The sequence below is a fragment of the Manis pentadactyla genome, chromosome 7 (assembly GCF_030020395.1).
Source record: "Manis pentadactyla isolate mManPen7 chromosome 7, mManPen7.hap1, whole genome shotgun sequence".
NCBI lineage: Eukaryota > Metazoa > Chordata > Mammalia > Pholidota > Manidae > Manis > Manis pentadactyla.
The window spans coordinates 112,811,448-112,823,720 of record NC_080025.1 but is presented as its reverse complement, the minus strand read 5'-3'; the positions used below and the strand labels follow the sequence as shown (position 1 = coordinate 112,823,720).

Genomic DNA, 12,273 nt, shown 5'->3' with positions numbered 1-12,273 from the left:
AAGTTAATCTATGATAAAGGAAGCAAGAACTTGCAATGGGGAAAAGACAGTTGCTTCAATAAATGGTGTTGGGAAAATTGGAGAGCCTAATGAAAAAGAATGAAACAGGACCACTTTTTTATACCATATACAAAAGTAAACTCAAAATGCATTAGAAACATAAATGTAAGATCTGAAACCATAAAACCCCTGGAAGAAAACATAGGCAGTAGGCTCTCTGACATTAGTCTTAGAAAAATGTTTTTGGATATATCTCCTCAGGCAACGGCAACAAACGGGTCTATATCAAACTAAAAAAGATTTTGCACAGTGAAGGAAACCATTCAACAAAACAAAAAGGCAACCTACTGAATTGCCTTGAGAAAATACTTGTAAATGATATACCTGATAAGGGGTTGATATATAAAATATATAAAGAACTCATACAACTCAACTCAATAACAAAATATGAAACCTGATTTAAAAATAGGCAGAGGATCTGAATAGACATTTTCCCACATAAGATACACATAGTCAACAGGCACATGAAAAGATGCTTGACATCACTAATCATCAGGGAAATGGAAACCAAACCCACAATAAGATACCACCTCACATCTGTCACAATGGCTATTATCAAAAAGACAAGTAATAACAAGTGTTGGAGAGGATGTGGAGAAAAGAGAACCCTTGTGTACTGTTAGTGGGAATGTAAACTGGAATAGACACTACTGAAAATAGTATGGAGTTCCTCAAAAAATGAAAAATAGAACTACCATATTATCTAGTAATTCTACTTCTGAATATTTATCCAAAGAAAACAGTAACACTAAAAGACACATGCAACCCTTTGTTCAGTGCAACATTATTCACAACAGCCAAGATATGGAAGCAACTTAAGTGTCCACTGAAGATGAATGGATTAAAAAAAAAAGATATGGTACATACATACAGTAGAATATTACTCAGCCATGAAAAGAATGAAATCTCACCTTTTGCAACAACATAGATGGATCTAGAGGGTATTTTGCTAAATAAAATAAACCAGACAGAAAGACAAATACCATATGATTTCACTTGTATGTTCTTCACTTTTGTTAAAAAATGGAACAAATGAACAAAAACAAACAAACATAGTCATAAATACAGAGAACAAACTGATAGTTGCCAGAGGGGTGGGGGTTAGAGGGATGGGAGAAACAGGTGAAGGGGATTAAAGAGGTAAAAACTTCCTGTTGTAAAATAAGTCACAGGGATATGATATACAGCATAGGAAATACAGTCAATAATATTGTAATAACTGGATAGTGACAGAGGGAAACTAGACCTAATAAGCTGATCATTTCATAATATATAGAAATATTGAATCACTGTGGTATATTTGAAACTCATAAATTATTATATGTCAGTTATAATTCAATAGAAAAAATAAACTTCAATCCTGGCTGTTGCAGCATTATTATCATTCTTGTTGGGGGACCCAGGGTCACTTCTAGTACAGAGACTCTTTCCTACAAAATATAAAAAAGGCATCAAGATGCCCTTTCTCTTAGTGGAAGAGAGGCAGTCTTGCAATGGGGAATATTGTTTGGCATGGGAAATGTGACTGGAGTTCAACCTTTCACATCCCCTCAGCTCGCTACCTTTGTGTCATACACAAATTGTACAACTGTACACAGCAGCCCTGCTGGGACCCCAGTGAAAGAAAATATATAAGGACTCCAGTACTTTCTCTACTTAAAATACCTTGAACAGAGACCAAGCTATTTTCTTTAATTTTTCAAAAAGAACTAGATTTAACTTATTGTAAGGTCCACATTTTTAAACAATTTAACATCTCTGAAATTGAAATGTTTCTCACAGTGCTATACCCAGTCAGCCACATTTTATATGATGAATACATTTGTTAAGCAAAGAAAAATAATCGTTAAATAAGTGAAATAATCCTAACTTCTATTTACTGTTTTCACTCAGAATAATATGCCATTTCTTACTTGAAAGAAGATACCCTGTAGATCTATCAAACAGAACACTTCCCCTTGTCCTCTGTTTTCAAGGACTCCTTAGACTAAAATAATTCCTCCTCAACCTCAAAGCACTTTGTTCATACTCTGCTTGTGGCTTTATTTTGCTCTGCTTTGTACTGTAATTATACTTTGCTTCTCTTGCCTGTAAGCTGCTGCCGGGCAGAGCCTGCGGACCTTTGTGTTCTCTTCTACGTCGGGTAACAGCAACGGTCAGGTGGAAGCAGCCTGGGATCTGGAGCCAGGCTGACCTGCATTCGGACACTAGCTCTACGATCATGAGGAAGCCACTTTTAGAATCCCATTTCTTCACTTGCGAAATGGAGGTAACACAACAATTGGGATTGGTCTGAAGGTTTAAAAATGAGTGAAGTTGTCAAGGACTGGCACTTAGCAGGTTCTTTATAACTGACTAGCACTATTTGTCAGGTGGCAAGAGCTTTGGAAGCAAACAGTTTGACATCCTGGCTTGGTCACTTAATGTGTCCCTACACTACAAGTTACCTCTCTAAGCCTCAGCTTCTAGGCACCATGAAGGTCTGATCTTGTCCATCTCACTCAGTGTTGTCCTCAGCACCTAACACAGAGCCTAGCTGTTGTTGAATGGATCAAAGAAACCTGAAGATAATTCCTTACAGCACGACTACAAACATTACTAAGACTGTATACAGAGTGCCAGGCACAGTTACAATACTTGGTACCTAGGCCATAATAACTGATTTTTGGTTGTCAAAACAAATGGATATAAAAAATTTAGGATGTAAAAAATGCTATGGGCATTCATGCCCATGTATTTATCATGCTAATTACAGAAGTAGGCAGGCAATAAGAGGACACAGCTAAAGGACTGGCCTGATGACTAACACCTTCTACTATTAAATTGTCCTCATACCTCCAATGCAATGCTATTACAGGCAGCAAGAATCACTTGTTTAGTTAATATTTATTGAGGACTTAGGATGTGGAGGACACCAAAATGGATAAAATATGAACAAGTTCATCTATGTCAGCAGCAAAACAGAGAGGTACTTGCTTGCTTTCAAGAGTCTGAGGCCTCAGATTACTGGTATTTCCATGTAAAGGAGATTCAAAAAGATCATAATTAACACACAGAATACTTGGTATCCCTTTCCCCCTTATTTCAAATAACTACTTCCATAACTATGACGTTTCTACTCCTACCCATTTAGACAGTGGGAGGTAGCCCCTATGACCTTTGTCACAAATCTAGATAATACAGGTCAGGACAAGGGAATTTCCTATGCCCTGATAAAACCCTCCCATTATTACCACAGGCTAGACAGGAGGGCTGCCTAGATAAGAGGAATGGATGGAAGGAGGGCAAAACGCAGCTGTGAGTCCAAAGATAAATGATTACACCTCATCTGTGACATGGCTGCTAGGTGATCTCACCTGAAACATTCCTAATCAATGCATGTCATTCTTGTTCTCCAAGATAGGTAGTAAAGCAGACTCCATAAGCCATACTGGAGTACTACTGATCAAAGCAGAAGAAAAAGTCCAAAGCCGGTATACTTGAATTATCAACTTGAATTTTCTTGTCATACATTTATGTCTTGATTCTTAATTCAAAATATGTATTAGGATATAGAGTCTAGAGTCTAAACAATGTTTTTATATGATTGTTTCTAGGCAAAAGGATCCAAGCAATGACCTTGAGGCCTAGCCACTAGCTTCTCCAGCTCCCTTTGTGCCCTCTGAGCCTCTAATGTTGGAAGTAGATTTCTGGCCACAACATGAAACACGGGATACTGGGAGGAGCAGCAACGCTGATTGAAAAGTAAGGAGCAGAAAATTTACCGAACAAGAATTCAAGAAGGAAAGTAGGGAGAGCAGAGAGAATGTGGGAGGATGGGGAGAAGGAGGATGGAAGGAAGGAAAGATAAAACAAATTAACCTAGAAGTTCCATCCATCTCAAAGATGAATTACGTTAAACATGGGGCTGAAGGAGCTCTGAGGAATGGCCCCCGACCTACACTGGCCAGTGGGGTGGGGGGTGGGGAGGCACTGGTATCAGCTGAGGAGCACAGTGCTCAGCTGCGTGGAACAGGACACCTGGAGACCCTCTGTTTCAGACACCAGGCTATGTGAGCACCCAGGGCCACTTCTGGGGTTGGGGGTGACGGTGCCAAGCTACCAACAGGTGGTGTGAGTCTTTGAAATCCTCCTTGCTCCCTTTATACAAAACACCTTCTTGTCTTCCCTTCCCACCTGGGCAACCCCAGATGGAAGAAGCAAGTGCATGGAAGCCAGCTAAGTGTGAATGTGTGTGTGTGGAAAGGAGGCGGGAACTAGCATCTTTCCTGGGCATGGGCTCATTAGTGTTGATTCTGGGGAGGCTAGATGTTCAAGGATCAAAACTCTTATTGTATGTGACAAAAAGTTTATCTTCTGCCATGTTCTTCACATGCTTCCACGAATCCTTAAGGTCTGCTCGCCTTCCCTGCACATCCACACTGGCCGCCCTCTGTGCCCAGGAACAGCATGGAGCCAGGCTGCGGCTCAGCTCTCAGGCAGTCACCTCTCGCTGGGGTGTGACCACCCTCCCAGGCTGCTGCCAGGCTTCTCATTCTGCTTTCCTCCAGCCACCGACACATGTCCATCCCTGAATCCCCCAGGGCACCACAAAGATCAGAAGGCTTGGGATGACAGAAAAGAATAAGAATATAAAAAATAATATTTTCCCCAAAACCTCCTTCAGGTTTCGTGGGTTCTGCATTGCTTAGTATTAAAATTTTTTGCTTTCCTTGGCTCCTAATACCATCTGTGGAATCATGGGGGACAGATCCAGATCCCTTTATCTAAAGAGAAGGCTTGGGGCCTCTGCAGATTGCTGTCAACCTGACCACATTCTGATTTGGATCTGCCAACATCGAGAGAAGGAGAGAATCAAGAAGTACAGAGAAGCTGAGAAGCAAGGGGATGAGAAAGATCTGGTATGAAACATCAGCACTGTGCTCTATGACTCAGAATCGTCTCCTAATAGTAACATTCTATCTTTATTTTATGTATATAGCAACTTTTCTCCATAATAAGTTATCTTCTTACAAGAAAAACTGAAGGACTCTGAGTGGAAAATTTAACCAAGCTGCAATTTTTGTAACATGAGGCCATACAGGAGGTTCTTTTACAGAAAGATACTAGGCCTGCCTTATTCCTAAAGGAAAAAGAACATGGTGAAACTGCCTTGTTTATTGAGACTGCTAAGATAATAAATTGATGTTATGAGTCCCATTTTAGCGTGTCTGAGTGAGAATCTGTTGAAGCAGAAGGAACATAATGGGAAAAAAGCTTGGGAAGTGAAATTGGATTTTTCATATATGGAATAGCAGCTGCTCAGATAGCAGAAAAATCCTCGCAAACAACTTATCAAGGGGCAATGCAGAAAACAACAATGAAGACAGCTCTTCTTTCCAAAGAGAGAATGGTCCAGGACAGCTCCGTGACTGCAGGTGACAGCAAGTTACATTCCATATATGGAAAGTACTGAATAACTAATGTTCAATTAGTTATTGAGTCATAACTGACTCAACTCAAAAACAGAATTTTAAAGCATAATCACATGTTGGATGCACACTATGGCCACAATAAAGAGTGATGTTTGCTTATGCCAGAGGCTTTCTGGAGATCCAAGACATTCCAAACACCAGTCACCACTGAATGTCCAAGTCTGAGATTAGGTGAGTGTTTAAGGTAGAGTAGCCACACTGGTATAAAAACAAAGCAAAAGATTGGTAGTAAACACAAAAGCCCAACAGAGTAATTGCACTAATGCAGCCCTCCTAGTGGGTAGGTCTTAAAGGACCAAAGACTTTCAGCATTTGTAAATGACATCCCTGCTCTTTGGCAGACAGGTCAAAGTTATTTTTCTGAAACCATAAACATTTGGTGGGAAATGATTTTAGAGAGAGGAGGTAAAAGGCAATCCCAAGGTAAAATTGTCAAGCTGGGTAAAAGTTGACATGATGACGGTAGCTTTTGAGAAGAGGACTGACATGGTGTCAATGGTTTTTTAGGAAGATTAACAGTAATCAGAAGAATGAATTAAAAGAGGATGGGCAGGGGTGGATTCAGGTTTTGTGCATCTGAAGCTATCCCAGCTTAAAGAGTGTGTGGACGCTCTTTTAAAATAAGAATACAAAATTGCCAAGGCTACACTCAGAGCCTTTGAATGGACCTATGAAAGGGAGAGGGCCTGAAGGGTAAGCTTCCTTACCTTCACAATAAGCTGCCACATGGGTAAGTGACAGCTCAGGCCACTCACACTGTCACCCCCACCTACCCATCCACCAAAGCTAGAAATCCAGGAGTCAGTTTTGATCCTTCCTCTCATTTCCTCTTCAGTCACCAAGTCATGCCCATTTCATTTCCTAAGCATTTCGCAAATTCATGTCTGTCTTCATTTCTCATTCCTCATGCTAACACATAGCCATCACCACCTCTTACCTACTTCACTGCAAATAGCCTCCTAACTGGTTTCCCAATTCCACTCTGGTTTGCCTCCCAGAAATCTATCCTTCACCCAGTTGCTCAGAATACTCTGTCCATCTAAAAGGCAAATCTATAATTTCACACTCCTGTTGAGTACCCTTCATTAAAGCCCAATCAAGAGAAAGCTCCAAGCCTCCTGACCATGACAAGCAAAGCCTCATGACCTGGACCTCCCTACCTCTCCTGCATCACCTCTCAGCTTTTCATAGTATCAACACCATATTGCCTGTAGTTCCCTGCAAATTCATTGTAAGTTTTCACATCCAACTTTTGGCTCCTGGCTGGCCTCTTTGCTTGGAATCTCCTCCTTTTCTCCTCACCCCTCCTCCTTCCCACCTCCCTTTACCAGGCTCACCATCTCCTGGAGGGCTTCATCAACCATTCCTATGCCACCAACTAATGGGGTAGGTGCCCTCCTCTGCAGAGTTCCATCAAAGTACTGAGCAATGTAAAATGCTGGAGAAGGCCTAAAACTAGAAATGTTAGCCTTGGTAAGTCAGAAGGACTCCTCTTCTGAAGTTGAGGGTAGGATGAAAGAACAGTATGGAGACATTGATACTGAAGTGGAAGGAAGGTAGACTGGGAAATTTACACCACCCCCCAGTTCTCCAGGGTCTCCCACGACAGAGCCCCAAGCTCCTGGCTTCCCCCACCCTAATCCTACCCAATCACATCCCCCACAAAATCACCTGTGACCCATTCCTCACCATTTTCTACTTTTCGAAGTCAATGAATCCGCTAGACAAGAGTGTCAGTAAAGCCTTCACGGGACACTGCCTTCTGTTCACCTCTTTAATTCACTTGTTTACATATTCTTATTCAATACATAGAGATCACCTTCATTGCCACAGCTAAGGATATGGAGGCAAAGAAGACAAAATCCCTGCCCTCGTGGATTTGATTTGAGGGCAGCATGTCCACTTCAATGATAACCTTCTAAGGATGATGCCCAGCTTTTGCTGCCTTATGCAGCTAATTTACCAGTGAAATGTTCAGGGAGGGTAGACAGAGCTGCACTATGGCAGTTGCCTCTCCAGTCATACTGAATATACACCTGTCCCCTGGTGACTGGGAGAATACAGATCTAGATAATAAATCCATGGGACATAAACATATATAAAAACAGAGGTGACAAAATACGGCTGTCTTGAAGATAGGCTAATAAGGTAAACAAGCCTCGAGGTGGGACCTTACATGGCCACAAGGCCACCTTGGTTTTCTACCAGTAGCGTATGCTTCCCTCACCCTCTTCTTCCCTTCTCATCACATTCCTAACTCATGGTTTATTCTTAATTTTCTCCATGCTCTCCTGGGTATGATAACATAATTTTTGTTTAAACCCAACAAACCATTTCTAATCTCCACTAGACAGTAGAAAGTATAGGTTCAGAGCATGGGCTCTTCAGTGAAAAGGCTTAAGTTAGATTCTCAGTTCTTGAGCAATTTAATAAACATCTCTAAACCTGTTTTTGCATCTACAAATGGAGATAATACCAACCTTGTGCCTTGCTTCTGAGAATTCAAAGAAATGTCCCCGTCAGGTTCTTCTACACCTAGCAATAACCAAAGATTATTACTTCTTGTTACGTGACAATGAGATCAGATACAGCAGCTGGTGTCAGCCCAAAGCCTGACCAGTTCAGGCTGTTGGCCCACATTTTAAAAGTAATGAGACTTTAATTCTGGGAAGAATTTCACATCCCTTATGAAACAGCCTTCTGCTGTATAGACCTAAAATAAACCAGTGGCCAGAAGAACAGACCAGTTTTAACATTAGTCAGCCTTGCTAGGGCCTCTGGGGTTGGCCTTAATAATAATAGGAATAATAGGAAATGCTGAGTCATCCTGCCCCTGGAGAGGGTGAGGGTGGGGTCGGGGACTGAAATCCTCGGGAACCAGGCCTCCCAGGGGAGCATTCCAGGGGCCACTCTGATCTCCTGACCCATATGCAGCTGACTTTTGGCCCCAGTCCTATTTACAGCTCTCCTCTCTCTCTTGCTGATCCAACTGGTTATTGCCCTTCTCTGGGCCCGAGCCTCCTGACCTCAGTTCTTGAGCGGCAGCCAAATGGGCAGGTGCTCTTACTGACACCTGGGAATTTCCACCTGCTAATCAGGGAGTGCCCTGAGCAAGAAAAGGTGCTTTCTTCCTGGGAACATTGCTCAGGTTCTTCTTTTTAAAAAGTTAAATGAGAGGGAGGAGGAAGCAAAGACCTGTTCAATAGTGAAAATGGATGCAAGTGAAGCAAAGGAAAAAAAATTAGATGTGTTTTCTAAAAGACAGATGAGTGCAACAACTTTATTAACTTCCTGATCTCATCTGTGCAATCTGAGCTTGCTGTCAGAGGTGTAAAGATCTTGCCATCCATTCTCTGTTATAAATTCTCCCCATAATAAATATCAATTCTAGTGACTAAGTGACCCTTGCTCTGTGCTGTAGGACTGTGAGATAGATGGCCCTGATCTTCAGGCTGCGGAGCACTGTGGCGGACTGCAGATGTTCTGAGTTATAGAACTGGTCAACCATCTATAAAAGAAGCTACATGGGAAAATGTATTTCAGCATCCGCACTTACTGGAGAACCAGTATTGGCAAAAATGCTTGCCCTCTGACATCCTGAGTATACAGCTGCCAGCCCCTGTTCCCTTCTAAGCCCCCTCTTCCTATTTCCTCAGTTGTGAAATGCAGAGTGGGTAGAAGTCTCATGCATGAGAACCGACTGGTCACAAATGCCTCCTCTGTCCCCACTACTCCTCTTGCAACCCTAACCACAGTCCCTGCAAGTGGTAGGAGGAAGGAGTGGCCAGCAGGTCCAAAGAGCAGCAACTACCAACTGTGCCACTTCCTTCCTCCTGGGTTCTAGCCTCTGATACCCACTCTGCCCTCTGCCCCCAGCAGGGATGCAAACAAAGCCACCCCACAGTGGGGGCAGGCCCGACCTGGCTGAGCACCTTTCTCCACTCTGATCACGGAGGGTGGCTGCAGCATGCAGGACTGCTTCCTGCCCCACTGCTCCATGCACAGCCCTCCAGAAAGGCCTGTGAAGATGCCTTCCTGGCAGAGACAGGGTGTCCCTCCTGATGGGAGAGATGCTCCCCCACTCTGCCCTCTCGGCTTCACAGAGAGCCCACTGCTGAGTCATCCTGTGATCTAGAGATGGTTCTTCTTAGCCAACACCCAAAATGATTTGCCATCTGCTCACCAGGTCCTAAAAGTTCTGACATTTGTGGTAAAGATCACATCCTCAGTTTTCATTCTTACCTTTGTTTGTGGACTGTTTTTTGTTTGTTTGTTTCTGGCCCTGGGTCTGTGTGCCCATATTAATTCTCCTGGTTTGTTAATGAAATGAAAAGACACGACTTCTTTTATTTAGTTTGATTTTTGTTGCACGTTCTTACTGAAGAACAGGACAGAATCATGGAAGGAGAGCTGAGAATTTTAAAACTCTTAAAGAGATACAAATTATCACTTTCATTAACATTGCCTGATTGCTATAAAATCATTTTTACATGTTATGAAAAGTCCAGGAAAGTTTAGCTTACTAAGATAAAAAGTACAATAATCTCACCACCCCATAGCAATGACTGTCCACATTTTGATGTATTTCCTTCTTATCTTTTTTCCTACAAGTTTTACTAGGAATAGGAAACCTATTTTTATCAATAGCACCCTTTAGCAAAGAATTGGTGCCATGCTAGGTCTGTGACATACATATTTGCTATCTTTCCAACAACTTGGAAAGATAGGTATTGCTGAAATTGTAGAAACTGAGCTCCAGGAAGATGAGCTAGTAACTTGTCTGAGCAAGCATTCAAATCCGTATGTCTCATTTCCAGAGCAAAACATTTTAAGAAGTAGACTCCCAACTGAAAGTGAATTTTATAGTGAGAATGAAATGCCAATAGAGGGATGTGGAAAGGTTGAGGCTATTCTTGGTGATAGTCAGATCTATCCAGTTCATAACTAAATCCAACCCAGGGAAGAAAGTTTCTTCACTTTTATATAGGAATTTTTAAAGAAAGATTTATCCCCATGAATCTGAAATATTATTGCTTGTCACTGTAAGCTGACCAGAAAGGAATGGAGAGAGATCTTTGAAGCATCTACAAAACAGCTCAGCTGGAAGTGCCATAAAGGAGAGAAGAGAGTAAATCTGTGGCAGTTTGGGCCACACTCAGCACAGCATGAGCTTGGCCATGTTTTGTCTGCCAGCTGCAGATAAAGTCATGGCAGCACCATCCGGTACTATGGGCCAGACATGAATAAAAGACAGTGACGATAGAAATGTAATTGTAGTTCTGCTAAAAACATCTGGGTTCAGATAAAAATATATAGTAAATAGTAAACCCTGTGTTAGCCCTGTACTAGCATGGGAGCATTAAAATAAGTACACATAATCAATGGCTTCCTTGCCCTCAAAGAGCTTCATTATTAAACAAATATTTATTGAGCATCTACTATGTTCCCGACACTGTAGAGACTGTTTGAATACATCAGTAAACAAAACTGATAAAGATCCCTGCCTTGTGGAGCTGACTGTTCAGTGGGAGAAGACAGACAACAGACAATAAACATATCTGAGGCAAGCTGTGCAAATCTCAAGCAGCACAGGATCTGGGTACAGAGACAGGCTTTCGTGGGGAAGCTCCTTGGTGGGGTTGACAAGAAAAGGCACATGGTCCCTTAATATGCTATTCATTTAAAATTCATCAGTTTCTAATATTAGGATTTGCTTTTATTATCCTTTACCTTTTTTTAAATTTGTAAGATGTTTACATTGTTCAATATATTTAAAGAAGTGTCACTCTACCTCCTTTTTCCTGCCCTATCTAGGAAACCATTTTTATTAATTTTTGACTTTTCCTTACAAGGCCTTTGTTTTTGGCAAAAATAAGCAAACATTCAATACATTTCTTTTATCTGTCTAATTTTTGTTTGGAATCTTGTTTTTGGAGAACTGTTCCTTTCTCTCTTTTCTTTAAATAGTTGCTCTATTTTCTATTTTATTTAGCAAGTCTCCTATTGAAGGATATTTGTATTGTTTGTAATCTTTAGCTAATAAAAGTGATGTCACAATGAATAACTCCCTGCAAATAGTTGTTTTGAATTTCTAGAGATTCTGAAGAATAGAATTGCTAAGTTGACAGGTCTGCAAATACAGCTTTATTAGGTAATTCCAAATTATCCTCTGTAGAGGCTGCACCATTTTGCACTCCTAACAATTATGACAGTGCCTCTACAGCCTAACAGAGGATATTATAAGACTTTTTGAGTTTTGCCAGATAGCTGAGCAGTGTTTTCTACCTCATTATGAAAATAAAACAAACAAAAATCAAAAGAGAACTTCTGCAGTTTTCTCATAGAATAAAATAATATTTTTAAATCCTTTTTAATTCACTTCTCTTAATGTATTCACGATTGGTAGCTTTTCAGATATTTAAGGGCCATTTTCTTTTAAAAAATTTTTGTTCTTTGAACAGCCTGGTCATATCCATTGTGCCTCCTTTTCAGGGGTTTCCTGAATATTGCTTATTCATTTCTCTTATGTATTGTTGGGGAGGAAGAATTTTCCTCTATGCTTTGAGGTTCTTCTAGCTGGGCTAAGAGTCAAAGAAAAAAACCAAAGTTTGAATGGGCAATCCATAGACATGAGATCCCAAAGACAGGAAAAATGAGGTATATCGCAAACTAAGGAGAAGTGGGTAGGGGTTCCGAGGCTTCAAAGTAAAGGGACACAATTCATAGGAACATGAAAGCA

The 12,273-nt window shown here is 41.2% G+C and overlaps 1 long non-coding RNA gene across 2 annotated transcripts in view; it reads left to right on the top strand.

Annotated features, from left to right (window-relative positions):
* The window catches only part of LOC118918465 (uncharacterized), a 44,418-nt gene extending 39,157 nt beyond the window's left edge, over window positions 1-5,261 (top strand). The window contains exons 1-2 of one of the 2 annotated variants that reach the window (XR_008998532.1): window positions 3,459-3,533; window positions 3,657-5,261. This is a non-coding gene — a long non-coding RNA (uncharacterized LOC118918465). Of the gene's footprint in view, window positions 1-3,458; window positions 3,534-3,656 lie in introns of those variants that run through there. The other variant, XR_005027151.2, reaches the window with a different exon arrangement.
* The last annotated feature ends 7,012 nt before the right edge of the window (window positions 5,262-12,273 follow it).